Source organism: Protomyctophum bolini, assembly GCF_963924005.1.
Source record: "Protomyctophum bolini genome assembly, chromosome: 13".
NCBI classification, from domain to species: Eukaryota; Metazoa; Chordata; class Actinopteri; order Myctophiformes; family Myctophidae; genus Protomyctophum; species Protomyctophum bolini.
Genome location: NC_137874.1, coordinates 22,416,236 through 22,422,235, shown reverse-complemented (window position 1 = coordinate 22,422,235; position 6,000 = coordinate 22,416,236).

Sequence of the window (6,000 nt, the reverse complement as noted above, 5' to 3'; positions counted from 1 at the left end):
ATGAGAAATGAGGCTAACTTTTTCTACTTTTTCAAAATTTCAAAAAACATGGGCTATAACCATCGTTTTTGTCATTTCGTCATTTTTTTCAAATCCTCAAAATGATGAAAAACTGCGCGCTATAGTATGCCGTACGATATGGGCTATAGCCACGGTCCAAATGATGAGAAATGAGGCTAACTTTTTTTTTCAAAATTTCAAAAAACATGGGCTATAACCCATCGTTTTTGTCATTTCGTCATTTTTTTCAAATCCTCAAAAATGGATGAAAAACTGCGCGCTATAGTATGCCGTACGATATGGGCTATAGCCCACGGTCCAAAATGATGAGAAATGAGGCTAACTTTTTTTCAAAATTTCAAAAACATGGGCTATAACCCATCGTTTTTGTCATTTCGTCATTTTTTTTCAAATCCTCAAAAATGATGAAAAACTGCGCGCTATAGTATCGCGTACGATATGGGCTATAGCCCACGGTCCAAAATGATGAGAAATGAGGCTAACTTTTTTTTTCAAATTTCAAAAAACATGGGCTATAACCCATCGTTTTTGTCATTTCGTCATTTTTTTCAAATCCTCAAAAATGATGAAAAACTGCGCGCTATAGTATGCCGTACGATATGGCTATAGCCCACGGTCCAAAATGATGAGAAATGAGGCTAACTTTTTTTTTCAAAATTTCAAAAAACATGGGCTATAACCCATCGTTTTTGTCATTTCGTCATTTTTTTCAAATCCTCAAAAATGATGAAAAACTGCGCGCTATAGTATGCCGTACGATATGGGCTATAGCCCACGGTCCAAAATGATGAGAAATGAGGCTAACTTTTTTTTTTCAAAATTTCAAAAAACATGGGCTATAACCCATCGTTTTTGTCATTTCGTCATTTTTTTCAAATCCTCAAAAATGATGAAAAACTGCGCGCTATAGTATGCCGTACGATATGGGCTATAGCCCACGGTCCAAAATGATGAGAAATGAGGCTAACTTTTTTTTTCAAAATTTCAAAAAACATGGGCTATAACCCATCGTTTTTGTCATTTCGTCATTTTTTTCAAATCCTCAAAAATGATGAAAAACTGCGCGCTATAGTATGCCGTACGATATGGGCTATAGCCCACGGTCCAAAATGATGAGAAATGAGGCTAACTTTTTTTTTTCAAATTTCAAAAAACATGGGCTATAACCCATCGTTTTTGTCATTTCGTCATTTTTTTCAAATCCTCAAAAATGATGAAAAACTGCGCGCTATAGTATGCCGTACGATATGGGCTATAGCCCACGGTCCAAAATGATGAGAAATGAGGCTAACTTTTTTTTTTCAAATTTCAAAAAACATGGGCTATAACCCATCGTTTTTGTCATTTCGTCATTTTTTTCAAATCCTCAAAAATGATGAAAAACTGCGCGCTATAGTATGCCGTACGATATGGGCTATAGCCCACGGTCCAAAATGATGAGAAATGAGGCTAACTTTTTTTTTCAAAATTTCAAAAAACATGGGCTATAACCCATCGTTTTTGTCATTTCGTCATTTTTTTCAAATCCTCAAAAATGATGAAAAAACTGCGCGCTATAGTATGCCGTACGATATGGGCTATAGCCCACGGTCCAAAATGATGAGAAATGAGGCTAACTTTTTTTTTCAAAATTTCAAAAAACATGGGCTATAACCCATCGTTTTTGTCATTTCGTCATTTTTTTCAAATCCTCAAAAATGATGAAAAACTGCGCGCTATAGTATGCCGTACGATATGGGCTATAGCCCACGGTCCAAAATGATGAGAAATGAGGCTAACTTTTTTTTTTCAAAATTTCAAAAAACATGGGCTATAACCCATCGTTTTTGTCATTTCGTCATTTTTTTCAAATCCTCAAAAATGATGAAAAACTGCGCGCTATAGTATGCCGTACGATATGGGGCTATAGCCCACGGTCCAAAATGATGAGAAATGAGGCTAACTTTTTTTTTCAAAATTTCAAAAAACATGGGCTATAACCCATCGTTTTTGTCATTTCGTCATTTTTTTCAAATCCTCAAAAATGATGAAAAACTGCGCGCTATAGTATGCCGTACGATATGGGCTTATAGCCCACGGTCCAAAATGATGAGAAATGAGGCTAACTTTTTTTTTCAAAATTTCAAAAAACATGGGCTATAACCCATCGTTTTTGTCATTTCGTCATTTTTTTCAAATCCTCAAAAATGATGAAAAACTGCGCGCTATAGTATGCCGTACGATATGGGCTATAGCCCACGGTCCAAAATGATGAGAAATGAGGCTAACTTTTTTTTTCAAATTTCAAAAAACATGGGCTATAACCCATCGTTTTTGTCATTTCGTCATTTTTTTCAAATCCTCAAAAATGATGAAAAACTGCGCGCTATAGTATGCCGTACGATATGGGCTATAGCCCACGGTCCAAAATGATGAGAAATGAGGCTAACTTTTTTTTTTCAAAATTTCAAAAAACATGGGCTATAACCCATCGTTTTTGTCATTTCGTCATTTTTTTCAAATCCTCAAAAATGATGAAAAACTGCGCGCTATAGTATGCCGTACGATATGGGCTATAGCCCACGGTCCAAAATGATGAGAAATGAGGCTAACTTTTTTTTTCAAAATTTCAAAAAACATGGGCTATAACCCATCGTTTTTGTCATTTCGTCATTTTTTTCAAATCCTCAAAAATGATGAAAAACTGCGCGCTATAGTATGCCGTACGATATGGGCTATAGCCCACGGTCCAAAATGATGAGAAATGAGGCTAACTTTTTTTTTCAAAATTTCAAAAAACATGGGCTATAACCCATCGTTTTTGTCATTTCGTCATTTTTTTCAAATCCTCAAAAATGATGAAAAACTGCGCGCTATAGTATGCCGTACGATATGGGCTATAGCCCACGGTCCAAAATGATGAGAAATGAGGCTAACTTTTTTTTTCAAAATTTCAAAAAACATGGGCTATAACCCATCGTTTTTGTCATTTCGTCATTTTTTTCAAATCCTCAAAAATGATGAAAAACTGCGCGCTATAGTATGCCGTACGATATGGGCTATAGCCCACGGTCCAAAATGATGAGAAATGAGGCTAACTTTTTTTTTCAAAATTTCAAAAAACATGGGCTATAACCCATCGTTTTTGTCATTTCGTCATTTTTTTCAAATCCTCAAAAATGATGAAAAACTGCGCGCTATAGTATGCCGTACGATATGGGCTATAGCCCACGGTCCAAAATGATGAGAAATGAGGCTAACTTTTTTTTTCAAAATTTCAAAAAACATGGGCTATAACCCATCGTTTTTGTCATTTCGTCATTTTTTTCAAATCCTCAAAAATGATGAAAAACTGCGCGCTATAGTATGCCGTACGATATGGGCTATAGCCCACGGTCCAAAATGATGAGAAATGAGGCTAACTTTTTTTTTCAAAATTTCAAAAAACATGGGCTATAACCCATCGTTTTTGTCATTTCGTCATTTTTTTCAAATCCTCAAAAATGATGAAAAACTGCGCGCTATAGTATGCCGTACGATATGGGCTATAGCCCACGGTCCAAAATGATGAGAAATGAGGCTAACTTTTTTTTTCAAAATTTCAAAAAACATGGGCTATAACCCATCGTTTTTGTCATTTCGTCATTTTTTTCAAATCCTCAAAAATGATGAAAAACTGCGCGCTATAGTATGCCGTACGATATGGGCTATAGCCCACGGTCCAAAATGATGAGAAATGAGGCTAACTTTTTTTTTCAAAATTTCAAAAAACATGGGCTATAACCCATCGTTTTTGTCATTTCGTCATTTTTTTCAAATCCTCAAAAATGATGAAAAACTGCGCGCTATAGTATGCCGTACGATATGGGCTATAGCCCACGGTCCAAAATGATGAGAAATGAGGCTAACTTTTTTTTTCAAAATTTCAAAAAACATGGGCTATAACCCATCGTTTTTGTCATTTCGTCATTTTTTTCAAATCCTCAAAAATGATGAAAAACTGCGCGCTATAGTATGCCGTACGATATGGGCTATAGCCCACGGTCCAAAATGATGAGAAATGAGGCTAACTTTTTTTTCAAAATTTCAAAAAACATGGGCTATAACCCATCGTTTTTGTCATTTCGTCATTTTTTTCAAATCCTCAAAAATGATGAAAAACTGCGCGCTATAGTATGCCGTACGATATGGGCTATAGCCCACGGTCCAAAATGATGAGAAATGAGGCTAACTTTTTTTTTCAAAATTTCAAAAAACATGGGCTATAACCCATCGTTTTTGTCATTTCGTCATTTTTTTCAAATCCTCAAAAATGATGAAAAACTGCGCGCTATAGTATGCCGTACGATATGGGCTATAGCCCACGGTCCAAAATGATGAGAAATGAGGCTAACTTTTTTTTTCAAAATTTCAAAAAACATGGGCTATAACCCATCGTTTTTGTCATTTCGTCATTTTTTTCAAATCCTCAAAAATGATGAAAAACTGCGCGCTATAGTATGCCGTACGATATGGGCTATAGCCCACGGTCCAAAATGATGAGAAATGAGGCTAACTTTTTTTTTCAAAATTTCAAAAAACATGGGCTATAACCCATCGTTTTTGTCATTTCGTCATTTTTTTCAAATCCTCAAAAATGATGAAAAACTGCGCGCTATAGTATGCCGTACGATATGGGCTATAGCCCACGGTCCAAAATGATGAGAAATGAGGCTAACTTTTTTTTTCAAAATTTCAAAAAACATGGGCTATAACCCATCGTTTTTGTCATTTCGTCATTTTTTTCAAATCCTCAAAAATGATGAAAAACTGCGCGCTATAGTATGCCGTACGATATGGGCTATAGCCCACGGTCCAAAATGATGAGAAATGAGGCTAACTTTTTTTTTCAAAATTTCAAAAAACATGGGCTATAACCCATCGTTTTTGTCATTTCGTCATTTTTTTCAAATCCTCAAAAATGATGAAAAACTGCGCGCTATAGTATGCCGTACGATATGGGCTATAGCCCACGGTCCAAAATGATGAGAAATGAGGCTAACTTTTTTTTTCAAAATTTCAAAAAACATGGGCTATAACCCATCGTTTTTGTCATTTCGTCATTTTTTTCAAATCCTCAAAAATGATGAAAAACTGCGCGCTATAGTATGCCGTACGATATGGGCTATAGCCCACGGTCCAAAATGATGAGAAATGAGGCTAACTTTTTTTTTCAAAATTTCAAAAAACATGGGCTATAACCCATCGTTTTTGTCATTTCGTCATTTTTTTCAAATCCTCAAAAATGATGAAAAACTGCGCGCTATAGTATGCCGTACGATATGGGCTATAGCCCACGGTCCAAAATGATGAGAAATGAGGCTAACTTTTTTTTTCAAAATTTCAAAAAACATGGGCTATAACCCATCGTTTTTGTCATTTCGTCATTTTTTTCAAATCCTCAAAAATGATGAAAAACTGCGCGCTATAGTATGCCGTACGATATGGGCTATAGCCCACGGTCCAAAATGATGAGAAATGAGGCTAACTTTTTTTTTCAAAATTTCAAAAAACATGGGCTATAACCCATCGTTTTTGTCATTTCGTCATTTTTTTCAAATCCTCAAAAATGATGAAAAACTGCGCGCTATAGTATGCCGTACGATATGGGCTATAGCCCACGGTCCAAAATGATGAGAAATGAGGCTAACTTTTTTTTTCAAAATTTCAAAAAACATGGGCTATAACCCATCGTTTTTGTCATTTCGTCATTTTTTTCAAATCCTCAAAAATGATGAAAAACTGCGCGCTATAGTATGCCGTACGATATGGGCTATAGCCCACGGTCCAAAATGATGAGAAATGAGGCTAACTTTTTTTTTCAAAATTTCAAAAAACATGGGCTATAACCCATCGTTTTTGTCATTTCGTCATTTTTTTCAAATCCTCAAAAATGATGAAAAACTGCGCGCTATAGTATGCCGTACGATATGGGCTATAGCCCACGGTCCAAAATGATGA